The sequence below is a fragment of the Tiliqua scincoides genome, chromosome 8 (assembly GCF_035046505.1).
Source record: "Tiliqua scincoides isolate rTilSci1 chromosome 8, rTilSci1.hap2, whole genome shotgun sequence".
Lineage (NCBI taxonomy): Eukaryota > Metazoa > Chordata > Lepidosauria > Squamata > Scincidae > Tiliqua > Tiliqua scincoides.
In genome coordinates, this window is record NC_089828.1 from 11,811,853 (window position 1) to 11,826,653 (window position 14,801).

Genomic DNA, 14,801 nt, shown 5'->3' on the forward strand with positions numbered 1-14,801 from the left:
AAGGGCATTAGAATTGGAGGAAGCACTTTACCTAATGAATTTCCTACAAACCATTGTTTAAGCAGAAAGTAGCACACTACCAGTCTCAATTTTCTGTTGGCCTAACACAGGGGCGCTCAAACCCCGGCCTTGGAGCCACTTGTGGCCCTCAGGGACTCCCAATCTGGCCTGCGGGGAGCCCAATGAGCCTCTGGCCCTTCAGAGGCTTGCTAGAGCCCATGCTGGCCTGACACAACTGCTCTCAGAGTGAGGGCAACTGTTCAACCTATCATTTGAGCTATGGGACGAGGGCTCCCTCCATTGCTTGCTGTTTCATGCCTGTGATGCCTTGAGCTACTGCAAGACCTTCATTCATTCATGTATGTTCCATCCCTAATATATTCAATTATGTACATTTATGTGAATTTATTCAAATTCAAAATGTAAATTAATTCTTTTTTCCCAGCCCCCATCACATTGTCAGAGAGATGATGTGGCCCCCCTGCTAAAAACTTTGGATACCCCTGGCCTAACAGAATGAGGGCTTGTATATTCTGCTCTATTGCTGCCAGGATTCTATGGCAGCCTAAGAGCAACGTTCATGCCCAATAAGAGGCTCATCTCCCTATTTTGGAAGGTTTTGTCTTGGGGAGGGGGCATGCATTTTAATCTACATAGAGATTCCCCCAAAGTATGCAGAAATTTTTCTTTTGTTTGTGAAAGACTTCTTTTGGTTGCCTTAATGTTCAGCACAAGGTCACCCACTTCCCCATTTGAGGAATAAGAAATCACTTGTGACTAGAGTTTTGAAAGAATTAGTGATACATGTTACATGCATTTGGTAAAAATGCCTGTTCCTTTTCATTGTACTAAGTTTTTTTTAAACTCAAATTTTGTTTGCTATTGTAAAAAAAAGAAATAAAATTAAAGTCCCATTGAGTACAGTAGGACTGATTTTTAACCATGCATCAGATTGTGCTGTGAGAGATTTTTATTAGAACATGTCCTCAATGCTTCTGCAGCTCTTGGTGGGGGACAGGGACACCACACAACTTCCCTAGTTCAAAAGATCAGAGTCCATGACTTACACAAAACTCAGCACCACAGATAAGTGCTACAAACAATACAACAACCCAATCTTATGCAGCTCTACTTAGAAGGTCCACTGAATTGTATGAGGCTTACTCCCAGGTTATAGGTTAAAACAGGAGTGCTCAAACCCCAGCCCTGGGGCCACATGCGGCCCTCAAGGCCTCTCAATGCAGCCCTCAGGAAATCCCCAGTCTCCAATGAGCCTCTGGCCCTCTGGAGATTTGTTGGAGACCTCACTGGCCCGAAGCAACTGCTCTCAGCGTGAGGGTGACTGTTTCACCTCTCACGTGAGCTGTGGGATGAGGGCTTCCTCCACTGCTTGCTGTTTCAGGTCAGTGATGCAGTAGCCGCAGAAAAGGAAAGGCCAGCCTTGCATTGTGCAAGGCCTTTATAGGCCTTGAGCAATTTCAAGACCTTCATTCATATAAGTTCATCTGTAATATATTCATTTATGTAAACTTATGTAAATTTATTCAAATTTTAATTTTAAATTTATTCTTTTTTTCCTCCGTCCCCAACAGTGTTAGAGAGATGATGTGGCCCTCCTGCCAAAAACTCTGGACACCCCTGGGTTATAAGATTGCAGTCTTCATTCTTTCTCTTTTTCTAAAAATGAAATACAATAAAATTATACTATTCCAAAATCTAAGTGTGGGGGGGGGATGTATTTTTTGTTGTAGGTTTGATGGAAGGTGGTCTAGCTACAATGTTAATGCATAATTGCATAATTACATATGGGTTTTATGGTACTTTTGCTTCATATTTGATGCTAGTTGCCTAGCAGTTTAGCAAGTAAATGCTTTGACATGCAAATACATTTTGAGTTAGATAACAGATCTGTTGAACTTCTCCAAAAATTAGAGACAGATTGAGAAACAGTTGTACAGGTTGAGACTAATTATTTGCATGGGTTCCCTTCCAAGCACTCACCAGGATTAAAAAAAAAAACACAATAGCAAATCAATTTAAAAAACAAAGTTTCTTTGCTCCAGTGATTGAAAAACAGCATTGCTGACCTTTTGACTCTAAAATAAGAGTCATTAAGAAGACAATCCATCAGTACTTCACTCAGCCCATCCCTTCACCAATGCAAAATATCTTTCTTTCACTTGCTCAGGCCATTCGTGCTGAGTCAAATCCGTGTATAAAAATCCCTGTGCAGGCTCCAAGTGTTGCAAACATGCCATAGGGCCTCCACACCAGCCCAGCCAAAGGCTGACATGTTTGTCCCTCTGGCTGGGCTGGAGTGGAGGCTCGTGCCACCTTGGCCGGGACAGATCCTGACCCTGACCCTGTGCCAGCCAGCACAGGTAAGTGTGCACTGGGTGGCATGATAGGATGCAGTGCAGGCCATGTGGCCTGGCTGCGCCAGTACAGTTTAGGACTGGGCTGTAAGTTGCTCATTATATAGTATCCATGACAAAGACATTAACATGTTTTCATCACAGATACTGAAAGTATTCAATGCAGACAGGTTAGGAGCAAAGGAACCACACAACTAGTTCCATGCAAAAGAAGGGAAGAAAACTTATTTGTGGTCTGGCATGGGAGCCTGCTGCTCAAAGCAAAAGTAAAAAAAAAAAAATCACACTGTTTATGCCCAGAACAGCTCTTTAGATCCCAGTTTTGTTTTTGCTATTTATGCTATGGTATATCTACAGTGCACACTTTAAGAATGGCTTGAAAACAGACCAAAGCGCTTTTAATTGTGTTAATAAATACTGTTATCAACACATATGCTATTCCTCCTAAGGCAACTTTTACAGGTGCTTGCCTCATCGGTACCAACTGATGGAACTCATTGCAAGTACTCCTTGATGATCTTGTGCTAGTTGAAGCTTGTCAGAAAATACTGGCCACAAGGGGCAGATGCATCTTTTACTTCTCTTTTATCCATAATAAAGGCAAACAGCAGCTTCAATTTAAATTAGTAGCTTTATTTTAAGGTACACAAACGTTAAGCCAGTACTGGCCTAATTCCAATTACATACATCAAGCTTGAAATATTACTATCCTCATCTAAAACAAAGTGTTTTCATAACAGCCATCAACAACAGTATGCAGAATGAATATGTGGAAATAGATATTTTGTATAAAACTACCAGAAAGATCCACCCACAGTTATTTTAAATGCTTTCACAAGGCAAAGTCTCAAGGAGACACTTCAGTGCTAAATTTGATTACTTGGAAGCGATACTGATTTCAACAGATCTCAAACTTTCACATGAGAATGCATACTTCTGAGCGAATACGGATAGGCTAGCACTATAAATCCCATTGTATTCCAGTGTATACACACTTTCCTGGGAGCAAGTTCCACTGAATTTAATGAGCCTTACTTCCAAGTAGACACGCATAGGATTGCACTGTTAAGAGCTCCATTCCATGTATTTTTACTCAAAAGTAAACCCCCACAAAGTTCAGTAAGCAAGTATGTATTGGGGCTGTAGCCTCAGAATGACATCCTTAGTTTACAATACATTTTGAATGATTCAGCTAATGAGACCAACTTTTAGCAAATTATGGATAAAACATTCTTAAGAAATATTTTCAGATAAGCATTCTTGTGGGAACAATTCCAAAAGCCAACACAAAAGATCAAGAAGAAATTGGCTCTTAAAATATCAAGGAGCATTTTGAACATGAAGGATACAAGCCTGAAACTTTACTATGGAAGCAGTTCTCCTCAAGTTAGCAAGACTAAATGGGGGGAGGAGAAACTAGCACTGAAGCGCAAGGTACTACAATAAATTAAAACAGAAGACCTTACAAATATAGTCTTAAATGTATGTACAGTATTTTTCCTCCACAAATAATCAATACATTTGTTAGTTATTATACATCTATATGAGACAATATTTTTTATCTTTACATCCACATTTAGCTCTGAACAAATCTCTTGCAAAGGGACATCTCTCTCTCTCTCTCTCTCTCTCTCTCTCACTCACACACACACACACACACACACACCTTCAGCTAAGCATTTTGTTACCTTGCTGATCTAAACTGTAACATCTATGTTCAAACCCAAAAAGAGGTATATACAGAAAGCACAAACACCCACTTAAGGAGGATTCTGAGGGTGGACAGATTTCTCACCCCTAAATGTGGGACAGAACACATGAACAAGGATCACAGAGTTGGCAACCTTCAGTCTCGAATGACTATGGTATCGCGCTCTGAAAGGTGGTTCTGGAACAGCGTCTAGTGTGGCTGAAAAGGATTGCAGAATCAAAACATCAAAAAGGAAGATGAAACAGAAGGCTCCTGTTCCAGTTCCATGCAAGAGATGGGTTAATTGGGCTTCCTTGGAATGATGGAGCTATACTGTGTTACCAGCTTTGCCACAAGGCTGCATCGTCTCTATGGAGCTTTAAGGCTCAGAAACCAGGGGAAAGGAGAAAATCAATTCATCACAGCTGAAAGATTGTTGTAATTGTTGACATGCTAAAATCAAGTCTTAAGGAAAGTATATTATTTGACAGGCTCAGTGGGAAGAGGAGAAAGAATACTGTGCATTTTATGGTCACTGCACCAACAACACATAACCAACAGTACAGAACCTTATTATCCCAAGGAGCTCCATCAGGGATGTCTAGTGGTTGGCAACCTTCAGTCTCGAAAGACTATGGTATAAGCCTACAGCACCTGGTATTCCCAGGCAGTCTCCCATCCAAGTACTAACCAGGCCTGACCCTGCTTAGCATCCGAGATCAGACAAGATCGGGCATGTGCAGGGTGGGATATCTTGTCGGAGGGTGGGAATGTCTAATTCAGCAATTTTCAACCTTTTACATCTCATGACACACTGACAAGGCACTAAAATGGTCAAGGCACACTATCAGTTTTGTGACAACTGACAAGGCACACCACACTGACAGCAGGGGCTCACATGCCCCAGTGGTGCCACTAATAAATGATCCTCCTCCAAACTCCCATGACACACCTGCAGACCATCTGCAGCACACCAGTGTGCTGCAGCACAGTGGTTGAAAATAGCTGGTCTAATAAATGGAACTCCAAAAAGATAACAAGTTACAATTTACAAAAACTAGTTTCAGTCATTCACCCAATTAAGCACTCTTTCAGTAGAACTGAGGGATATTTTGCCCATGGACATACTAAAAAGCACTGAATGGGAAATCAGAGTGGTAATTACGTAAGAGGAATGACCTCCATAATGGATGACCCACTGCAGTGGGCTCGGTAACAAGAGAACAGAGATGGTCGTCAATGGAGCCTGAAGCAGCCAAAACCTGAACCCTAACATAAAAAGCGCCCCTCTGGATCATCACCAAAGGCCCATCTAGTCCAGCTTCCTGTATCTCACACTGGCTGCCCAGATCCCTCAGGGAGCACACAAGACAGCAAGAGACTTGCATCCTGGTGCCCTCCCTTGCACCTGGCATTCTGAGGTAGCCTACTTCTAAAACCAGAAGGGTGTACATTCCCATCATGGCTTGTAACCCCTGATGGAGTTTTCCTCCAGAAATCTGTTCAATCTCCTTTTAAAGGCATCTAGTCCAAACGCCATCACCACATCCTGCGGCAAGGAGTTGCACAGACTAACGACCCACTGGGTAAAGAAATATTTTGTCTGTTCTAACCCTATTTACTCAGAAATCCTATAAGTTCCAACACGACCTCTCTCTTCCTCTTCTCATAAGCAATGCAGTGAGGCTGCTTCCACTGACCCCACACAGCACAGGTCCCTCTGAAGTAAGCCCCCACTAATTTCAGTTAGCTTCCCTCCCCCCAAATAAGCAATGCAGGAAGTGCAGCTTCACACACACCAACCCAACCCTAATGCCCACTGATTCAGAAGGAAGCCCCATGGCCACCCAGGTGGTGCCTCTCTCTCAAAGCCCAGGGTGACTAGGGGCCCAATCCTATCCAACTATCCTGGGGCAAGTGCAGCCACAATGCAGCTCTGAGGAAAGGGAACTTTCTCTTACCTACAGAAGGCATCTGTGACTGCCTTGCAGGATGCAGAGTATGCCCCACTGGCAGGGCTGCACCAGTGCTAGAAACTTGGATAGGACTGGGCCCTGGGAGAGAAGCCTTTGGAGGTCTGAGCTGAGCCCGCTGAAGGAGCACAGAAGGCCTCCTTGGAGGAGGGATAGATAGCAGCCTATGGGCCCACTTCTATCCAACTGTCCAATGCTAATACAGCTGTGCCAGTGGGTTGTACACTGCATTCTGTGTGGGGAGGGTAGACATGTATACAACAAACGTGTGAACGGTGTACACGTGTGTTCATGGGGATTGCCTGCATGCGCCCACACCACACCTGAGACGCATTGCTGCCCCATCTCTTGTCCCACAGCCTTGCAGGAGAGCATAGGAAAGATGTGTGACCCAAACACATGTGAACACCGTACATTCGTGTTTGGGGGATCACCTACACAAGTCCACAACACACCTGAGGCGCTTTGCTGCCCCCTCCCTTGTTCCTCAGCCTTGTGGGTGGGCAGGAGAAAGGAAAGACACGTGCAGGGAACACATATGAACATCCTACAGGCATGTTTGGGGATCCCCTGAGCGTGCCCACACTACACCTGAGGCGCTTTGCTGCTCCCTCCTTTGTCCCTCAGCCTTGCAGGCAGGTGGGGGGGCGACGACGGAAAGGAAAGACACGTGTAGGGAACACATGTGAAAATGGTAGGGATCACCTGTGTGCACCCACACACCTGAGGTGCTTTGCTGTTCCCGCCTTGTCCCACAGCGTCGCGGGCAGGGGACAGGAAAGACACGTGTAGAGAACACATATGAATGCCGTACACGCGTGCTCGAGGGGGAAATCACCGACACACGCATACACCGCACCTGAGGCACTGTGCTGCCCCTCCCTTGTCCCTCAGCCTCCAGGGCAAGAGGGGGGGAGCATGTGTGAACGCCTTACACGCGTATTGGAGTAACTTGCAAGCGCCCACACCACGCCTAAGGCGCTGTGCTGCCCCTCAGCCTCCAGGGCGGGAGGGGGGAGGAAAGACGCATGTAGGAGCACGTGTAGACGCCTTGCACGCGTGTTGGGGTCGCCTGCGCGCACCCACACCACGCCTGAGGCGCCGTGCCGCCCCCTCCCCCAGAGACACGCGGCGGCGGCGGCCCTCCCGCCCCTCCCCCAGGCAGAGCCCCCGCCCGCGAGAGGCCGCTCCCCGCCGCCGGCCGTGCCGCCTGTCCCCACAGGAAGCGCGGCGGGCCGAGGAGCGCGGCGGCGGCGGCCGGGTTCCGGGGGAAGTGGAATCACTTCGCGGCAGCGAGGAGAGACCCACTTCCACATCCGGTGGCGGGCCCCATGCAGGAGGCGCCGACTGACCTGGAAAAGCTTGGCCGGCCGGCCGGGAGGGTGAAGGGAGAGGCCCGCCGCGCGCCCTTACCGTGCCGCCCGCGCCCGGCCGCCGCCCGCAACCACGACGCGCACGGGCGCCGAAGGACGCCGCCGCTTCTCATAGGCGCCGAGAGCCCCGCCAAAGAGTCCCGCGCGCGGCGGAAGGACACGCGGCGCCGCTGCGGCTGTGAGGGGGCAAGGAGGCGGAAGGAAGGGAGCGGGCCGCGGAGGGGGGCGCGCGCGCGCCGTGGAGGGACCCTCCTTCTCGCCCCCCCGCCTGGGAGTGGGCTCGTCTTCCTCAGAGGGGAATCGGGGCGCGGGATTCTTCAGCTCGCGCGAACGGGGCCTTGGCGAGGGGGGGAGGCGCGGCGGAGGGATACGACCTGTCGGGGGCCGCGCGTGCGCAGAGCGCGACAAGAGGGGGAGCCGCCATGTTGGGTTCCCTGCTCTGCTTTCCCGCCTGGAAGGGGGAGGGGGAGTGGCGCGCGGGCTGCTCAACCGCCGCTTTCCTGAGCGGAGGGGAGGCGGTTGGCTGTTACCTCACAGTCCGCCTAAGGAGAAGGGAGGGGAGTGAGGGTGCCAGCCTGGCCGCAAGCCCCATTGACTGGAATGGGACTTACTTCTGAGTAGACATGCCTGGGACTGGGCTCTCAGGCTGCAACCCACACTTTCCTGGGAGTAAACCCCATTGACTAGAATGGGACTTTTATTTAAAATTCAGACCTCTGGTTAAGAAACTTCAGTTACTTCCCCAACCTCAAAAGGAGAATAAACACTTTCCCCAATATTAAAATAAAAGACCACAAACAGGAAGAATGCAAAGATAAATCACAAGGATTGCCTGCTAATTTCCCAGACAGGTTTGGGGACTTGCAGAAGCTGAAGCCTTATTGTAAACCCATCCATGGTTGATGTGATCAGTGATGGTTGTCCAATTCTCGAACTTCTGGTTTACAGAATATCTGCTGTGGAAATGGAACTAACAGAATTATAAGAGGACATGGGTCTAAAGATGATCCATAAATTCCTGTCTACGAATGAGTTCTGGAAGTGGGTTCCAGTAATAAAACAGCCTGAACTGAAGAAAAATGGTGTGCAACTCATGCAGTTTTCAGCACAACACACTGCTGTGAATCACTATTCTGTAAGGAGGTTTGTGAAGTCAAAGCATCATTCAATCCTTACAAAGGAACACCTAACAAAGCTAATTCATACAGCTCTGAACAACATCAGCTGGATTTTCAATGACTTGCAGCCAAGATGGAGACTCACAAGACCCCTGCTAGCAGTAAATAGCCTGATAACGCAGGCCTACAAAATGGAGGGTCAGAAAAGTTTTTCCCAATTTGGGGTGCCAATTCCAAAAATGGCATCCGTTTTGCCCTATCATGTCTAGTTTTGGAGACACAGCATAGCCTGTTTAGTGAATGGTTCAAGCAGCTTCCTCATGGCTTCCTCATGAGGAAGCTGCTTGAACCATTCACTAAACAGGCTATGCTGTGTCTCCAAAACTAGACGTGATAGGGCAAAACGGATGCCATTTTTGGAATTGGCACCCCAAATATACCAGGAATTGGTGTAACATTTAAGGAAGCAAAATGTGTGTTGGCTTGTGTAATTGTAGCAATGTATTTTTGTGTCATAAAAATGACAATTTTATAAGGTGATATCTGATTAAAATATTTTACTAGTTTACATAAACTAGTTTTACTACTTTACATACTTTCCTCCATGTTTTGACCAGATATTTACGAAGGCTGCAATCCTAACCAATTTTCCAGCACTGACATAAAGGCAATGCAGCTCTGAGGTAAAGGGATAAACATTGCCTTACCTTGAGGAGGCCTCTGTGACTGCCCCCCAACTGCAGGATGCAGCACATGCCCCGCTGGCACAGCTATGCCAGTGCTGGAAATTTGGTTAGGATTGCGCCCTAAGACAAGTATGATTAAAAATAGCTGTTTTACCCCTTTTACTTATTTTTGAAACTAATACAAATTGTTTAAAATCCACAAACATGGAAAATACTATACATTAAAAAAATATTTATATAAACATTTTGTTACAAAATGTGTGTGTTTGTGTGTGTGATATTTCTTCATGTTGTGTAGCTCTCAGACATCTGAAGTTAATCATTTGTGGCTCATTAAGCAAATTTGGCCACCCCTGTTCTATATGGTTCAATGTACATGAATGGTACTGTATAAAGAATACACATCATGAGATTGACTCATAAGGACATTGACTGTCAGAGGTCCAGTTCAAATATTGAGGATCTTCATGCAATAAAGCCTGTTTGCATGGAGAGATAATATGCTGTTCTGAATTGACTGGACATAACTGGAGCTAGCCCAAAGCAACTTCTATTATAACAAATGAGTTATGAGTCACGAAACTGTTTTGTATGCAAAAAACAAACTGAGGGCAAAAGGTGTAATAGTCTGTTTTTGCAAATGACCTGAGGCACTGTTAAACTCTCCATATGGATGTGTTCCTGGGGAGAGATGCTGTAATTAGCATGGAAAAGCTTCTGCTGGTAGTAGTGGGTGACTGATTAAATTAGTATTGGCAAACATTCACCCTACTTTTTAACTTGCAAGTTCTATTATGATTTTGTCCTTTTGTATTGCCCATTGAGATGTCACTCAGTTCAGAGTAGCTTTTGCCCAGAGAGAGAGGGACTTGCATTTTGAAATGTTGTCATTTCCCTATAGCATGTAGAAGCACATTGTTTGCTTATAGTTCTTTGCTTTTCACATAGTAAAAATGAGGACTATGCCACAAGCTGCTGTGCTTATGGTACAGAGAATCATAAGGAGCATAAGAATTGAAAGTCTGGTATGCCATACAGCAGGGGTGCTCAATAGGTGGATCGTGATCTTCCGGTAGATCGCGAGGCAAAATGAGTAGATCGCGGAGTGCCGACCCCCCCCTTCAGGTGCCTCTGGGAGGAAACGCCGGGAGTAAGGCCCATTGTACTCAATGGGGCTTACTCCCAGGTAAGTGTGGCTAGGATTGCAGCCTCACAGCCTAATCCTAGGCATGTCTACTCAGGAGTAAGTCCTGTTATACTCAGTGGGGCTCAAGGTACACCAACATACATTGTACACATAAATGTTATATGTTATGATGGCGCGAACATTGTAAAAAAAAAAACTGGTAGATCTCCGGGCCTTGCTGGGTTTCAAAGTAGCTCTCGAGCCAAAAAAGTGTGAGCACCCCTGCCATACAGGATGTAGGTGAAGCATCAGAGCTTTTGCAAAACAGACTGAATGAACATGAGTATGTGTACCTTATTTGCTATAAAGGTTTTAATATGGATTTCAACCAATTATTACAAAGCTTCAAATTTGATTGAGTTAATATATCTGGTATACCTTACTCCTACTGCATTCCTAATTAGCCCACACTTTTGTCTCTTGAATCTGATTCCTGTAAACTTCCTAATATACAAGCTGTTGTTTGACCTTAATCTTTGTCCCAGTTGCTTCCCCTCTTAGAACAAACAGTTCTGCAGATGAAGTGAAGACATTCCCCCTTAATCTGCTTTCATTTCATATGTTCCTCTTTTGTTTTAATGTTAAAAGCTAATAAAAACTGATTATGAATTAGGTTTTAAAGTACTTACACATTACTACTCTTAAAATAGCAGTATATTGTTTGATTGGTAGGGTATATCATTAATATTCAATTCTACATGAGTTACAGTGCAATCCTATTCATGTCTACTCAGAAGTAAGTCTCATTGTGTTCAATGGGGTTACTCCCAGGAAAGTGTGTATAGGATTGCAGCTTTGCTCTGTTAAAATGGTGGTAGTTCTTGTTTTTATTCCTCCTTTCCTCCAAGAAGTTCAGAAGAGTACTCATAGTCTCCTTACTTTCTCTAAATTTTTGCCAATTGAGAAGGGTTAGAGGATGAGTGACAAGTCCAAGGTCACCTTGGCTGCAATCCTATACAAACCAGTAGTAAGTCCAATTGAACTCAGTCGAGCTTAGTTCTGAGTAAACACGTATAGGGTTGTACTGCTGAGATGAGCACGCTTTGAATGCAGGTGGTCCTGATCTAATGCCACCATACCACACTGTCTCTGAAGATAAGGAAAGTGAATATGGATGCTATCTGCAGATTGACTCCCTATAGTGACTGCCTCCACACATGAAAGAGGGAACAGTAGAAACTTGCAAGACTTCACAAATAAATCCCAGGGGTTGAAGCATTTATTTCATGGGCTATTTCTGCCAAGAAACATTATTTTTCTACTCCTTTGATCAATGGATGAGAGATTTCATTTCCCTGGCTGAGATCACTCTGCCTTATTTGATATGAGGTTTGCAAACAGCTACGAACTACTGTAGTTATGAGAATTTTGGCACAATCCTAACCCACTTTCCAGCACCGGCATAAGGGCATAGCAGTTCCGGGGTAAGGGTACAAACATTCCCTTACTTTGAGGAGACCTCCATGAGTGCCACCTAACTGCAGGATGCAGCATACATTCCATTGGCACCGTTATGCCAGCGTTGGGAAGCTGGTTAAGATTTGGGCTTAAGGCACAGAATTTATTACTGATGCCTCAGCTTCATTGTTCCTACAGATGTTTCAGGAAAGAGACATGAATGTGGGTGGTTATAGGACTAGGGGCTTACAGCTAATTAGTACTAAGACAAAATGTATGTTCTCATAGTTGACAGCTTTGTTCTCAGGCTGCAGATGCTCCCTCTAACCTGGACAAATCCTAGTAGTACAGTGTAACAAGGGAACTTCTGCTTGACAATAGAACAATTCATTCAGGAGGTGGAACTTGCTAATCAAGATTAACTGAAAAATAGAAAAGTTTGACTGCACACAAATCTATGAATGCAGAGACTTGGGTGACTTCTGCTTTATTTTTGGGTAAACTGAGAACATCCTTGCAACCTTTTAGGATAAACTAATATTTCTTTTTACCAAGCATTTAGTTTGATAACTCATAATCCATTTAAAAAGAGATTAATAAGGTGTAATATACGTACTTTACTGATAGAAGTAACTGTAAAATAGCAATGCTTATTTATACCCAGATCCTATACTTGTTTAGTTAGTAAAAAAACCCCACTGATTTAAGTTTCCAAATAAGGCTGTAATAATAAGGAAGCAAGTTCTAGTGAATTTAGTTTACGTGTTTATATGTATTCAGTTGGACTTACACATACGCTTAAGATTACAGCCTTATGCTACTAAGGACAAGGTTCGGCAATTGCATTCTCACTTCTTGCGCCTTCACCCCAGAGCACCGTTGATTTTGTGGCTGGAAATACAGCTACTAAAAAGGGGAACTTGCCCCTCTTCAGAACCTACTTTGCCCTCATGTTCAAATGCTTCTACAGTATTTACATTATTAATCAGAAATAAAGCTCTTAACAGTTGAAACACAGTATATTATTAGGAACATAGGAACAGCCCCACTGGATCAGGCTATAGGCCCATCTAGTCCAGTTTCCTGTATCTCACAGCAGCCCACCAAATGCCCCAGAGAGCACACCAGATAACAAGAGACCTAATTCTGGTGCCCTCCCTTGCATCTGGCATTCTGACAGCCCATTTCTAAAATCAGGAGGTTGCACATACACATCATGGCTTTTCCTCCAGATTTGATTTTTCCTCCAGAAACTTGTCCAATCCCCTTTTAAAGGCATCCAGGCCAGATGCCATCACCACATCCTGTGGCAAGGAGCTCCACAGACCAACCACATGCTGAGTAAAGAAATATTTTCTTTTGTCCTAACTCTCCCAACACTCAATTTTAGTGGATGTCCCCTGGTTCTGGTGTTATGTGAGAATGTAAAGAGCATCTCTCTAACCACTCTGTCCATCCCCTGCATAATTTTGTATGTCTCAATCATGTCCCCCCTCAGGAGCCTCTTTTCTAGGCTGAAGAGGCCCAAATGCTGTAGCCTTTCCTCTTAAGGAAGGTGCTCCAGCCCAGTAATCAACTTAGTCACTCTCTTTTGCACCTTTTCCATTTCCACTATGTCTTTTTTGAGATGCAGCAACCAGAACTGGACACATACTCCAGGTGTGGCCTTACCATCGATTTGTACAATGGCATTATAATATTAGCCAATTGTATTGGCTAACTGTATTAACCAATTGTAATATTAGTCAATTGTACAACTGTATCTCTGTGGTTGCAATCCTGTATATACACTTACTTGGGAGTAAGTCCTATTGAACTATTGAACCCCCAGTGGGATTTACCTATGAATGCACAAGACTGTGCTGTAAGTCACTTTGTTCTCTAATCACAATTCTCTGATTGCTTATTATTACTATGCATTTCTGTGTAACTCAAGTCTACATGGTGCTTTACATTACTGATCTCTTGTGAGACAGTTTAGCAAATCTAGATGTGGCCCATCAATGCCCTTTATTTTCTGTACTGTGCAGTGTGCCACTTACTCATTGATGCTAGGCATGCACAAACCTTTATCCACATGATATGTATTATAAACAGATCAGAGTTTTATAACAGGCTTGGATTCTACTGTGGTGCAACAGGCTAGCCTAGAGGGTAATATTTCATAAGGAGGCCCTAGATAAAAAATTCCATGAGATGGTTTGGTCCTGTCCGTACAAGCAAACCTGAGCTATTTTATCTGATTAAAAACTGATCATAGTTCCTCTGTTTCAGGTTAGGCTTACATAGTATTAATAGTTGGTGACATTTAATTTTATAAAATGATTTAAGGTATTTCCATCACCTTGGGTAAACTATTTGTTCCAAGGATCACCTTGACAATTAGCTCACTTCATCCCAAAAAATTGTTGACTCTGGTGGGTGCAAGTACAGCATCAGAGGGGAATGACCTCTCTGCTCCAAAACTATTCTGGTTTCTAACATTGTCCTGTTATCTTTATTTGGAATTAGATTATGGCCTTTGCTTGTGCAGCTTTTTTTGTACGGAGACAGAAGAAATTTTTAACTCATTTCTGTGCTTTCCACAGCACTGTAGTCTTCAAGGTAAGACTGAATCCTAATCTGCTACAATTAAAGTAGTTCAAGGCTTCTGAAATCACTTGAATATTCCATATTCCCTTGATGACTCCTGGCAGCTCTCCCATTGATTCTGCATTTCAAAAGCTATTCCATACATTATACAAGGCTTTTAATTTCATCTCTATGGTTTTTATCATATAGTATGGAAACAAAGCACATTTGTAAACTACCATCTATATACCATTATTTTGGACCACAAATCCTGTGCACATTTACTTTGGGAATAAGCTCTACTGAACACAGAGAACTTCCTTCTGGGTAAAGATACCATAGAATTTGTGCTGCTTTTGCAATTTTATCTCTTATGAACGAACCTGGTTTTTAACTTTGCTTTTCCCTTAAAAAAAAACAAAAACCAAAGG

The 14,801-nt window shown here is 44.2% G+C and overlaps 1 protein-coding gene and 1 pseudogene across 2 annotated transcripts in view; both read right to left on the minus strand.

Moving 5' to 3' along the window:
- GABPB1 (GA binding protein transcription factor subunit beta 1) overlaps positions 1-7,715 on the minus strand; it is a 38,373-nt gene extending 30,658 nt beyond the window's left edge. For both annotated transcript variants that reach the window (XM_066635872.1, XM_066635871.1), the window contains exon 1: positions 7,452-7,715. The gene's annotated coding sequence lies outside the window, so the exon portion shown is untranslated. The remainder of the gene's footprint in view (positions 1-7,451) is intronic.
- Positions 4,708-4,827, minus strand: LOC136659698 (5S ribosomal RNA; annotated as a pseudogene).
- Positions 7,716-14,801: the final 7,086 nt, after the last annotated feature.